Genomic DNA, 11,676 nt, shown 5'->3' with positions numbered 1-11,676 from the left:
CAGGCGTTTTGAGGGGGGGTGCTGGTGCAGCCGTTCCTGCAGCCTGAGGGGGGCGGCGGCGGGCGAGAGTGCGGCTGGAGGCTGTCCTTGTTCGAGTCCAAATGTCTGTAATTAACCCTATGGAGCTGTGTAAACAACTCTATTTTCGGTATGCCTTTTCAATTTCGAGGTGTCGGTGCTTCCTAAAGCTGCTGATCGGGGGGAATTTCTCCAGTGGCGTCGGAAATTACAGGATGAGGGACCTGTGAAAACTGCAATTATTGAGGGAGTTTCGGAGGGAGGGTTTGGTTCAGCAGGAAAAAATGTCTCGCTTGCAGAATCGAGGTGTCCAAGTGTATCGTTAAATGGTTATTCTCCTATCTGTACCTCAAATGAGGCACGGGTGATGCGTTAATGTTGGTCATAATTCATATGCACCCAGTTGTAAACAACATTTCTTTGGAGGCCTGAGCTTGTAACCTTGAAAAACCCACTTCGGAATTAATAAGAAAACACGCTGGGTTATTTTTCAAGGTGACTATTTCATAAAAAACCGGTCTTTTCATAAGAAAACACTGATTGACAAGTCCTATGGACTTAATATTAGGGGTGCATACACATGTTCTTCCAAAATCAAGTAATGGATATTTCAGTTTGTTTAACCAGCAAAATGGGGGAAATGTGGACATTTTCATGAAGAGTTATTGTTTGCTTTTCATTTAAAGTTTAGCACTTTTTGTCAACAAACGCGTGTAGGTAAACATGTCACAAGTCTGTTTCAAAGTAAGAGTAACTTGCAAAAGCTGCTTCGCTTTCATTTCCTATAAAGGCTTCTTCTTATGACTGTAATGCTAAAGGGAAGGACATATGTGTATATATACATCTGTGCCTAGAAAAAGAAGAGGAGATTAAATATTGGGTAAGAACCTGTGCAAAACAGATTCCAGGAGCGAGCAGGTGGCAACATCAAGGGCAGGTATTTTTCCAAAATGTTTGCACTTTGGCTTTTCTGCTCGCACTTTAGCAACTGTGTTCAATAACAAAGGTCAGATGCAAAGCTAAGTGTGAAACAAATGCAATTTTTTTCTCTCATCTTGCCTTAATCCTGTATCTTTTCAGTGAAGAAATTCCACAGGAACCTTACCATGGATAGCTTTCTTTATTTAGTTACATTCCCCTTCTATTTTGATATTTGATTCCTGTGGCATCTTATTTGCCTGCGTGAGCCTCCTGTTATATTTGCATTGAGTAAACAAGCTTCAAACAGCTCGGAATTAATCATATTCACCTGGGGAGGCGGGTTCTATGTTGCTGCTTGTCTTTCTGAGGCATAATCCAAACTACACTTCACCCTTAATTCAGATTTTGGGAAAATCAAAGTCGTAACGCTTAGCATTTGTATTTTGGTGGGGGTTTTTTTGGTATTTAAAGTGAGTTTAAACGCAAATCGTGAGATCAGTTTCACACGCAGATACCGAGATACGTAGCAGAGAGAAAACATTTGTAGAAGAAAATCAGGAAAATGCAGATAGGAAACCTCTTTTTTTGGGTGTTGGAAACTTTCTGCTGTAGTTGTTTGGGAATGGTCTTAATTTAAACCCCTAGGAAAAACTACTAACCTCAGAGGTAGAAAAGCGTGTTAAGATAATAATAATGGTTTATATGTTTCAAACAACATACTTTTCCTCTTCTTCTGTTCTACATAAACGATAAAGACTTTGATGATTCTGGGGCAGACATGTCTTCACACTTTAATAGCGTATTTGGTTAGTAAATGTCAACGGATACACCGGTGCCAGAATAAAGGATATTTTGCAGTATTTTTACTAAGGAGAGAATTTCATTTGTCTGTATTCATGCTTTGCAATAACGTATTAATTTGCATAAACAGTTCTCCATCATCAAGTCGTTGTGTTTCACATTTAGTGCTAGAAAGACACTGGCAATAGACTTCTTGAGATAACTGGAAGAAGAAGAAGAATAAAAGAATAAGAAGCGCAGCACTTTTCAGGTGGTAAGTTATTCAAACTTGTCTTTAGAATTCTGGATATCTCCGTTTTGTATTTTTATTCCTAGAAACAACATTATTAAAATGATTTTGCATATAAATACAATTTTATTTTGTTAACGCATTTGCTTTTATTTTATTTTCTTTCAAGTTAGAGGTTATTGATGTTTATCTGCCTTTGTTCTCCGTATTATTAACAGCATTGTCTGAAGCATTTAGCTAATAGCATATAATAAAACCTGTATTTTGAAATGTGATTTTGCCCATTGACACTTCATTCTGCATAAGATTGAAAGCTTGACACAGCAATATTGTTTTCTGTTGTTAAAATAAAGCTCTTAAGCTTTTAAATGGGTCATCCATCCAGTATGACTTAGTCACATGTGTTTTAAATTAGTCAGGTGCTTAATTGGCTCACTGGATGTTTGCATATATAAGTATAGGTGCTTGATCCAAGAGATGCCTTGATACAACAGATGTCATTTTATACGTTCTAATTCTGTATAAAAAAGAGAATCCTCATGAACTGGATTTTCTCACCAATTTAATTTTCAGAAACATAAAGGCAATTAAAAATGTTGGTTGCCCAGCAGGACTGGGAATATCAGGCCATTATTTCATCACCAGTTAAAATTAGATACACACGTTCGAAAATTTTGTATATATGTCTATAGCTAAATGCATCAGTATGGCTCTGGACTGACAGATTATTCATGCAATTCATTAATGTGCTGATAAAATGAACTAAACAGAACCTGTAAAAACTTGGATGTATAAGCAGAATTTGTTTGCCCACTATATATGTTCTATGAGCCGTAAGCAGAAGAAAGGACACTCTGATGCTGCGCTGAAAAATAGTGGTGTGATATTTCAGGTTAAAGTGTAGCATTCCATGCTGCAAGTGGGAAGGTGTATGGGATAAATGCTTCATTAGAGGTCTACAGAATGTGAAGGGAACAAAAGAAATTGCGTATATGCCTAACAATATCAATGCTGCTTGACCATCTGAGCATTCCATTTTGAAAGGAAAATCCTAATTAGTGGCATTTTGAGTGCATGATTGACATTTAAGACGCAAGGTGAATAACAACACTAATGATGAATGTAGCCATGGCTCATATCTCAACTTTCAGTTAGTTTTGGTACAATACCAATGCTAAAATGTGTCAGCTAATCACCTATTGTTCTTTACAGCGGTGATTTCTGAATTTTCCTCTGAATATAGTGTCACAGTTATGAGTGGAAGAGACACCAGTGTGACCACAGGAAGCTTATGGGGGGAAAAAAACAACCAAACCAGCCAGTGGAGCAGCAACAAATGAGATGGATTCACTGCGACCACGGCAAATGTGGCCATTGGGAAACAAGGAAGGACAAAGAAGAAGATACGTTGCGTTTGTACAGTATGAAAAAGAAAACGTCACCAAGTAGCTAGAAATTCTCCATACATGATCTAGTCACTGAGTCAAAACTGTTAAACCTGCGAGATTTAAGTTAGGCATCCAAATAATCTTTAGGTACCTGAAGAAAAGCTGGATTGATCTTTTTCTATTTAAGTTGTGAAAAATTTGATGCTCTGCAAGCGGAGATACATCAAAGACTATTACAATGCATGTGACAATCATAATAGGTCCATGTGATATTTGTGTACTAGGCTATCGGTAAGAATTTACGTATATAATAATCTCGTGTGCTGACTTGATGGGTCAGTTCCCCATGGGATCACCCGGAGGTTATTGTTGTAAATCCCCAGTGCAGAGGTTGAGATAATAATACTTTCCAAGTTTAGCATGCTTATAATCCACATGTAGTTCAATATGTTTTATCTGTTATTTTTTTTTTCCTGAATATACAAATGCACTTAAAATATTTACTGGAAGCTAGCTCATCACTGATTAATTTTTATTGTCTTTAAACTAGCTGAATAATAGATGCTGAACGTAACACATATTTTTTAAGGTAATTGCAATGAATTGTGAAATAAATGCAGTTTTAAATATCTGTTTTATTATAGAAGAAGAACTGTGGCTGTCTCTTTAGTCGCCCTGTTTAAGAGGAATAACAGCAATAGACTTAAGATTGAGGATTGTCCCTTGAGACGGTCGCAAATAGAACCAAGGGAATAATTAATCCTACTGCACTAGCACACTAATTAGCATCGTTTGAATTGATAGGACTTGTAGGTTCTCAGTACCTTTGAAAATCTGTTTTTATTGAGGTGTATTTTAGCCTGTTTTTCCCACTTTATGTAGCTGTCATTCTCAATATATTTTAGATCATAATAGGAGGCATCTAAGGCTGAAATCCCAGTAAAAAGTCTATATATCATCTCATACATATTGTCAAAATTAAGATAAAAAGGACTACAAAAAATTCCAATTGGCCTCATTTTTCTCAGGTTTTCCAAGTTTTTGCATCAAATAGGTAAATTGAAGTTATGGAAGCATCTAATCTACTAAAGAAAGCACAATAATTCCGTAACTACAGTACTCTTTACAGCATTTGGTTAAACTTTGGGATTAGTTTTAGACATCCTAAAATTCTCCCTGTTTATGGGCAGCTATGTTCTTAAATGTGTGCGTGCTATATAAAAGTTTGGAGACAGCTAATAGTTATTGTTGATATATCAGCTGATATATCATTGTTGATATACCACCTAGAAGTGGTAAAACTGACCTGGGAACCCGAACAAATTGTTTGTTTGGTTTGGTTTTCTTTCCGGAGATTGATACAAAGTTACCAGGTTAACTATATTGATACATTTCTTCCTAAATACAAATTCTCCCCTGCACATTGGCTGATCATTTACAAAATATTTACAAGAGGTTTCCTAATCCACTGCAGGAATAAAAATGAACTACAGACCATAACTTACAAACCAGCTAAAACCTTCTAACCAGATCTGCAGTGATCTATCAGCATTCCTATCCAGCTTTGTTTGTGCACATTTCCTATTTTTGTTGGGTTAAGAGCAGTGTTTTTTCTGTGTTTGAACAGCACAGTTGGGTCTTGATCCATAATGTGGATCAATACAATTTTAAGAGAAATACACATTGTTCACTGAATATGCTACCTTATATTTTTTTCAATACTTCTGGTCTATTTTTCAGTAGTCCTCTGGTTGTCATATTTATTTTAACAGTGTGCTAATACTTCTTCTCTTTGGTATTGTTATCCATACATATTCCTGATTTTAAGAGAAATACACAAGATATGTTTCAAGATATGGAAGGCTGAGGTATATTAGTTTTCTGCCTGCTTGGCAGATTCCAGAGGCTTTTCACCATCTTCTTCCATGTTGCTGGTTTTGTTCCCTTTCCTGCTTACCAGTCATAGGGATCATAACCAATATATCCAATTCACAAAAGGCTCCATTATACTAGAAAATAAACTGCCAAGTGTTCTCCTATGGATTGGTGATAGAACTTGGTCCATCCCTCCATACTTTAATGCACTTGAACGAGGAGTTTTTTGTTGTGACCCCATTCTAATGACTTACCCTATGTCATCCACCCACCATTCTTGAATCATCATTTTACTGAGCGCTGATGGATCCCGTACTTTACAATCCTGGTGCCAGCCCCTCTTTTACTGAATCATACAGACTATTCTTATATATATATATATATATATACACACACATATATATATCTATATATGTATTTTTTTTCAGGACCACTTACTGAGATGTGCTGCTCACAGAGTATTATATGTGATACTTTCATTACAGGTGATATGTCACAGGTATGGCTTCCCAATGATGCATGTAAAAGAAAAGGGAGCTGGTAATTATCTACTCATTGCTTATATCATAAGTTTCATCCTGTAGCAATAACAAATTGGCCAGTGTCACTGTCCTTGTTGGAAAAAATAGTCCTGGGTTATATGATGATGAGCAGCCCTGGGTCATAACTGGAATTTGGTGTATAAGAAGGTGGATGGTGTTATATTGATTAAGACTACACATTTAACCAGGTGGTTCTTGAGCCAATAGAGCTAATTAACACTACATGTGCATGATCTGACAATGAGTTTTGGAACATTATTATATGATTGCTTCCTTACTGTTTTTCATGTTATTTTACTATTTAGGTTACAAGTAGGTACGTTCTTCTGCTGTAGCAAAAGTACAGTGGTATATGCGTTAAGCATCTTAATGAGAATAGTGAGATCATAAAATACTGTTAATTCACGTAAGAACTGGGAACAAACACACGGCAAAGGTATGAACAATGCGTTGTGTAAGGTACTTTTTGACCATCATGTAAACTCTGCAAGTTTTCATGAACTAGTACACTCACTTGGGCCGTGTCAACCTAGAAATTGCTGCTCTGACATAGTGAGATTCAATCTTTTCATTGGAGAACATTCCTTAAAATGTTTAATATGAGCAATATAATATGCTGATGAGCACTAGAACAACAGTTACTATGCTGCTGTGGTGTTACATAGAGTAAAAAGATCTCTTTGAAGCTGTGTTTCAGAATTTTTGAGAGAGAAACAAAAATTTTACCTGTATCTCAAACTTCAATGTTTCAGTGGCCTACTTGGTGTTACAAAGCTGATTTTCCCATTTTGTTTTTCATAAAAATACCAATAGTAATGGTCATGCTAGGTGAGTTAAAGAGCACTTTTCACATATGCTTTATGCATTTTAGATATGATTTTATTAACATTTCAACCTAACTTTGGGTAATCACTCATTTATTTACTAAAATAGCGTTATGTGATATTGATGCAGTAGTAGCCCTTACAAGGGCTTGTAAGAACCTTGTGGAATGAGACGTGGTATCAGCTGGGAAGCTGTTGCTAGACCAATGTATATCAGTAACACAATAAATAAGTGATTCCAGACAAGGTAGAAGACATTTTTAAGTCTTGAGCTTTGCCCTTGCATTTCCTCTATCATTTGTCTTGAATTATTTTCAGCATTGTTTGCCATGGTGCATAAACACTATTGTCAGCATGGGCTGATACTCTCTGAGGCGTCACTTTGTTAGAGATACTTTATCTGGCTTCCTGACAGTTCCCTGATTGTTAAGGCTTAGAAAAAATAAAACATTTAACTATAAATGTCCAGCTATTCTTTCCATCGGCTCTGTGATCATAGTGACTGACTCGATAATGTTATTGTCAACAGTGTATTACGGGCTAATACAAGAGAGTTGAGGACACAAACGTTATCTCAGTACACACGTGCCAGGAAGTGTGACACACATCCGTTGTAATCCATACGTGTAATTTACTCCATCAAGTGCCTCATGAGACAGGTTAACATTGCAGCCAGTGAATGGCCTTAGTAATAACTGTAATTTTGATATGAAGTTAATCCAAATATGTGAGTACTCTGGCGCATGGGACTGTAACAGGTTTCCACATATATGTGATATAGCGGTGAAAACATGACGTGTGACCCCATGACCAGACAACTGAGATTATTGCAAGTGCCTCCAATGAATTATTTCACACTGGTGGCAAATCACGTATAGACTGGTCAGACCGGGTATTGTACCAGAGCTGGATATCTGGGTGACTAGAGAAGGTTTTCTTGCTGTAACTTTATACCTGGATGTTATAAATTCACAGCTGTTAAATTCTGATGAACAGCATCATTCTTTGCAGCTATTTTGGTGATGCCTAATGACTCCATGAATGTTCTAATTGTTTCATCCCTGCATAATTAAAAGCAGGCACTCTAAAATGTTAATGAACAGGAAGAACTGAGATGAGAAGAAAAGTGGTGGGAAAAGATGTCTCAGTAAGTTTTCCACTAATAGTGTCATGTAATTTAACAAATACCCTTCTATCCACTTTATTTGATCCAATTCCAGGTGGAACAAGTGTAGGAAGGGTCTTCAATACTATATGTACTGATACATGGGGTTATTCCTCCCCAGATACAGGACTTGGTGCTTCCCTTTGTTGAACTTCAGGAGATTCCTGTTTGACCCGGTAAGGACCCTCTGAATGGCAGCACCATGTTCTTCCCGTATTTTTGTCACCTGAAAACTTGGCCAGCTGGCTTCCAGTCCAACTTTGTGATGCTGATCACAACCCTTTAAGCCGAGCTTTCAGTCTACCTCCCTGCCCGCTTTTCTAGGCCAAAATTCATCAGCTGGAGATGTGGATGTTACGGTAATAAGTGTCGAAAGCCTTGTTGGAGCGAAGACCAACAGTATCCTCTGCTCTTCCTTCATCCATCCTACCAGTGATTTCAACATAGGAGGCTGTCAAGTAAGTCAGGCATCATTTCCCTTTCATTTTTTTTTTTTATTTGTCCTTAATGTATTTGCAAATGGTTTCTAGGGTTTTTTGTTCCATCCCCTTCTCAAGGATAAAGGTGAGGCTGCCCAGTTTGTAGCTGTAATAGTTGCTTTGGATGACTTCTGGAGAAGCACAGTACAGCCCAAAACAGTGAAGGTGTCTATATAGCAGCAGCAAACTACTTTTCTGTTCATCTCAGGAATTCATTGTATGTGTGCACAGAGATTTCACTCCACGTTCCTGTCCCGTCCCATCCCAACAGATGGATGAGGGACGAGTTAACTCTGAACACAACATGCGCCCTGACTCAACAGATGAGACCACGTGTGAGTTAACTCTGGGTTAATTCTGCGTGGTTATGCGAAGTGAACGACGATCACTCCAGGGGTCCAATTCAATTATGAGTTTTACTAAAAGTACATGTTGGAATACTAGTTACAGTGAATAGTGGCTTGGCAAAAGTATTTTATGGTATCACAGAACTTATCAATACATTAACAGCCAGAGTCCTTCTACAAGCAATGTATTGGCAACCATTAGTAGCTATAACATGAAACTTAACAAGAATCCAACAGCAGAGCTTAAGATGATGTTATACTTACATGTTCAAAAGGAAAAGAGAGAAAGAGAGTGGTAGAGGGGGAAAGAAAATTAAGGTATAAAAGAGAGACATAGTAATATATCATGGAAAGAGAGACAAAGAAACAGGGATATAGAAAAATTGAGATAAGGAAAGAGCAGAAAGAAAGAAAGAAAGAAAAGGATGAGGGATCCATCTACTCTTATGGTGCCACAGCATGGGTGACAGGACTTGTACGATGATGCATGGCCTCTGGTGTCCCATGATGAGGATGCTGGGGTCTGGTGGGCTGAGGGTCCTCGGGGTGGTGGATTCCCTATCAGTGCTGTTTTAGGTGAGCTTCTTTGTAGCTCTCCAAGTAGAGAAAAGTCCGGGGGAGGAAAGGGGTGATTGCAAAACGACGACAAGTCCTGACAAGTCCCGGGCCACATTGAAGGGTCTCAGCTTTTCCCCTTTGTTTGCCAAGCTGGGCATGCCAGAAGATGGAGCTATGTGCCCTCCAGCTCATCCCCCACCTCCAGTATCGGCCAGCCAGCCTGATCTGCGGCTTGTTAGCTTGTCGTCGACAAGTAAATCGCAGTTCCCCCCATACTGAATGTGTCATCTCCTGTGGCTGGATGAACTAGTTTCGCCACAATGTTTTCAGCCGTGATCCTTATCAATACACAACAGTTCCTTATCTCTCTAATTATATCTCCTACAAAAGGCAGCTTCTGAGAGTAGAAATAATATTTTTTGTTGATAGATTCTAAATGTTTCTGATGCTGAAAATGTGTGTCAGAATAAGGTTGTTGTGTAAAATCATCACAGATTAAAGTTTTTAAATGGTCTTGCTTAGCGGTCCTTATTAGTCATAACAGGCATGATCCCTTATTTCTCCCCAGTGATAAGTTTGAGTAGTATCTTACCTGTCATGATAAATAATAGTAAAGCTGACCTCTGCTGGTTTCCTATGCTAAGCAACCTTATTGGAGAAAAATGAAGAGCGTTTTGGTTTTGTTTTGTTTGTTATTTAATAAAATTCTGTTTTAGCTGACAGTCTAAGGGCATCAGTGAGGCGAGTTTTGTGAGGACGGGTAACATTTATTAGACTAACTGGCACCATTTAGAAAATGGGCAGGATTTGTTGGGCAGGAGCACTTTGTGGAATTGTTAAAAGCAAAGTGTAGTTTTAGCCTGTGCTAAACCACAGATAAAACCAAGACAGGGAGAAGGGAAGATTGCCACTTATTAGCAACAAGCCTAACGATTTTTTCAGTGTATTCTCTGTAGAAGATTTCAGTGAGTTCTAACTACCTGTAAAGTTTACACAAGGGATAGTATTATTTCTGAAGATTTGAAAGAACAAAGGCTTGGCCCAAAATTTTACATTCATAAGATTCTGTGTTCTCTTTTTAAATTATAATGAGTGCCATCAAGCAAATTCACTGATGAATTAGCAATTAACACATTGTGAAGTGTAAGTGGTGTAACCTTCGAAAAGGTCATTCTGCACAAAACGAATGGGAGAAGCAGCTGATTTATCACATACTGGGAAGAAAACCCCTCTGTTCACTGAGAAGATCCAGCTGGTACCTCCCTTAATACTCAGTAGCTGGTGAGGTAAGCAGTGAGTAAGTATTTAGTAAGTTGTTAAAGTTACCAAACTCAAGTTAGACAATAATCGAGGCCTTTTGCTGTAGTGTAGAAAACACATGTATGCACATTATCTATTAATCCATGTTGCAAATGTATTCTATTAACTGCAGTAAACTTTTCATTTTGCATTGGGTTTAAACTTGATATGATTCACCTGTTCTAGTCACAGTTCATCTCTGCTTTCCCCCCACACCTTCTGGTCTACGGGCTCAGAATGATTTTGCAGGTGTTGGGTAGGAACTGCTAACGGAGCTACAGTTTACTAAAAAACATAGTTCTGAATGCTGCCGATAAAACATCGTTAAATTAAGGAAAAATGCCACCTTTTCACAGCAGAATTAGCAAACAGAATTAGCACTGGGGCAAAACAGAGACAGGAGCTTGAGAAGGAAATGTCTGGTGGTGACTGGTGGACAGTGGCAGCGCAGGTGCAGCCCATGAGGTTTGGAAAGGGCTCCTCCGGCAGGTGCTCTGATGAAGTGCGGGGGGGCTGCCCCGGCCCGACACCTCTTGCTCTGCTCTGGATGCTTTTTGGGTGTTTTTATTTATTTGCATGTTTTTCTCCCGGTGGAACAGCTTGAGTCTACTTCAAGTGAGTGAATCTCATATGGGACCTAAAGGTAAGGTCTGATTATACAGCTCAATATATATATATATATATATGAATGTTGTTTTCTAGGAATGTACTGAACTTTGCGATTTGAACAAGTAACAGCTATCAATAACTTTTAAAAGTATGAATTTGGAGTCTTTGATACAAATAGAGTTTGTATTGTACAAATCGAGGGGGCTTTACTTTTGCTTTGCTGTATTTCCTTGAAAAAGATAAATCAATTGATAACCTTTTGGAAGGATTTTCTATTTCTCTGGTTGCTGTTTGTCTGTCAGATAGTACTGATGCTTTTTCATTCTAATTGACTTTAAAATGACAGTTTTAAGACTCTGCCAAAGACTGCAGTGTATCGGAGTTAGAATAACACTTGGATCTGCACTCTTTACATGAAGGAAAATAGGGCTTCTAAAGTGCTGTATTTTGACTTATTATTGGTTTTCCTTTATCTGTTTTGCCTACATTCCTGAAAGTCTTCTGATACCCTCTACTTTTGTAACACTTTAATTTTAGGGGGAAATGATGAGGAGAAAACTTGTCTATGAAATGTTGTCTTCTATTGTATGAAAATACTTTGTAATCACTAATTGCTCCAGT

At 38.0% G+C, this 11,676-nt stretch overlaps 1 long non-coding RNA gene across 3 annotated transcripts; it reads left to right on the top strand.

Moving 5' to 3' along the window:
* The first annotated feature begins 2 nt into the window (after nt 1–2).
* Nucleotides 3–7,060, top strand: LOC102083504 (uncharacterized). Of its 3 annotated transcripts, XR_002424403.2 has the most exons (4): nt 41–148; nt 809–955; nt 1,871–1,993; nt 3,182–7,060. It is a non-coding gene; the product is annotated as an uncharacterized LOC102083504 (long non-coding RNA). The 3 variants fall into 3 exon arrangements; XR_272426.3 differs by lacking the exon at nt 809–955 and having other exon boundaries at nt 3–148; nt 1,906–1,993; XR_002424401.2 differs by lacking the exon at nt 809–955 and having other exon boundaries at nt 15–148.
* Nucleotides 7,061–11,676: the final 4,616 nt, after the last annotated feature.

This window comes from Columba livia, chromosome 5 (genome assembly GCF_036013475.1).
Source record: "Columba livia isolate bColLiv1 breed racing homer chromosome 5, bColLiv1.pat.W.v2, whole genome shotgun sequence".
Lineage (NCBI taxonomy): Eukaryota > Metazoa > Chordata > Aves > Columbiformes > Columbidae > Columba > Columba livia.
The sequence above is the reverse complement of the archived record's forward strand: the minus strand, read 5'-3'. Positions and strand labels throughout refer to the sequence as shown.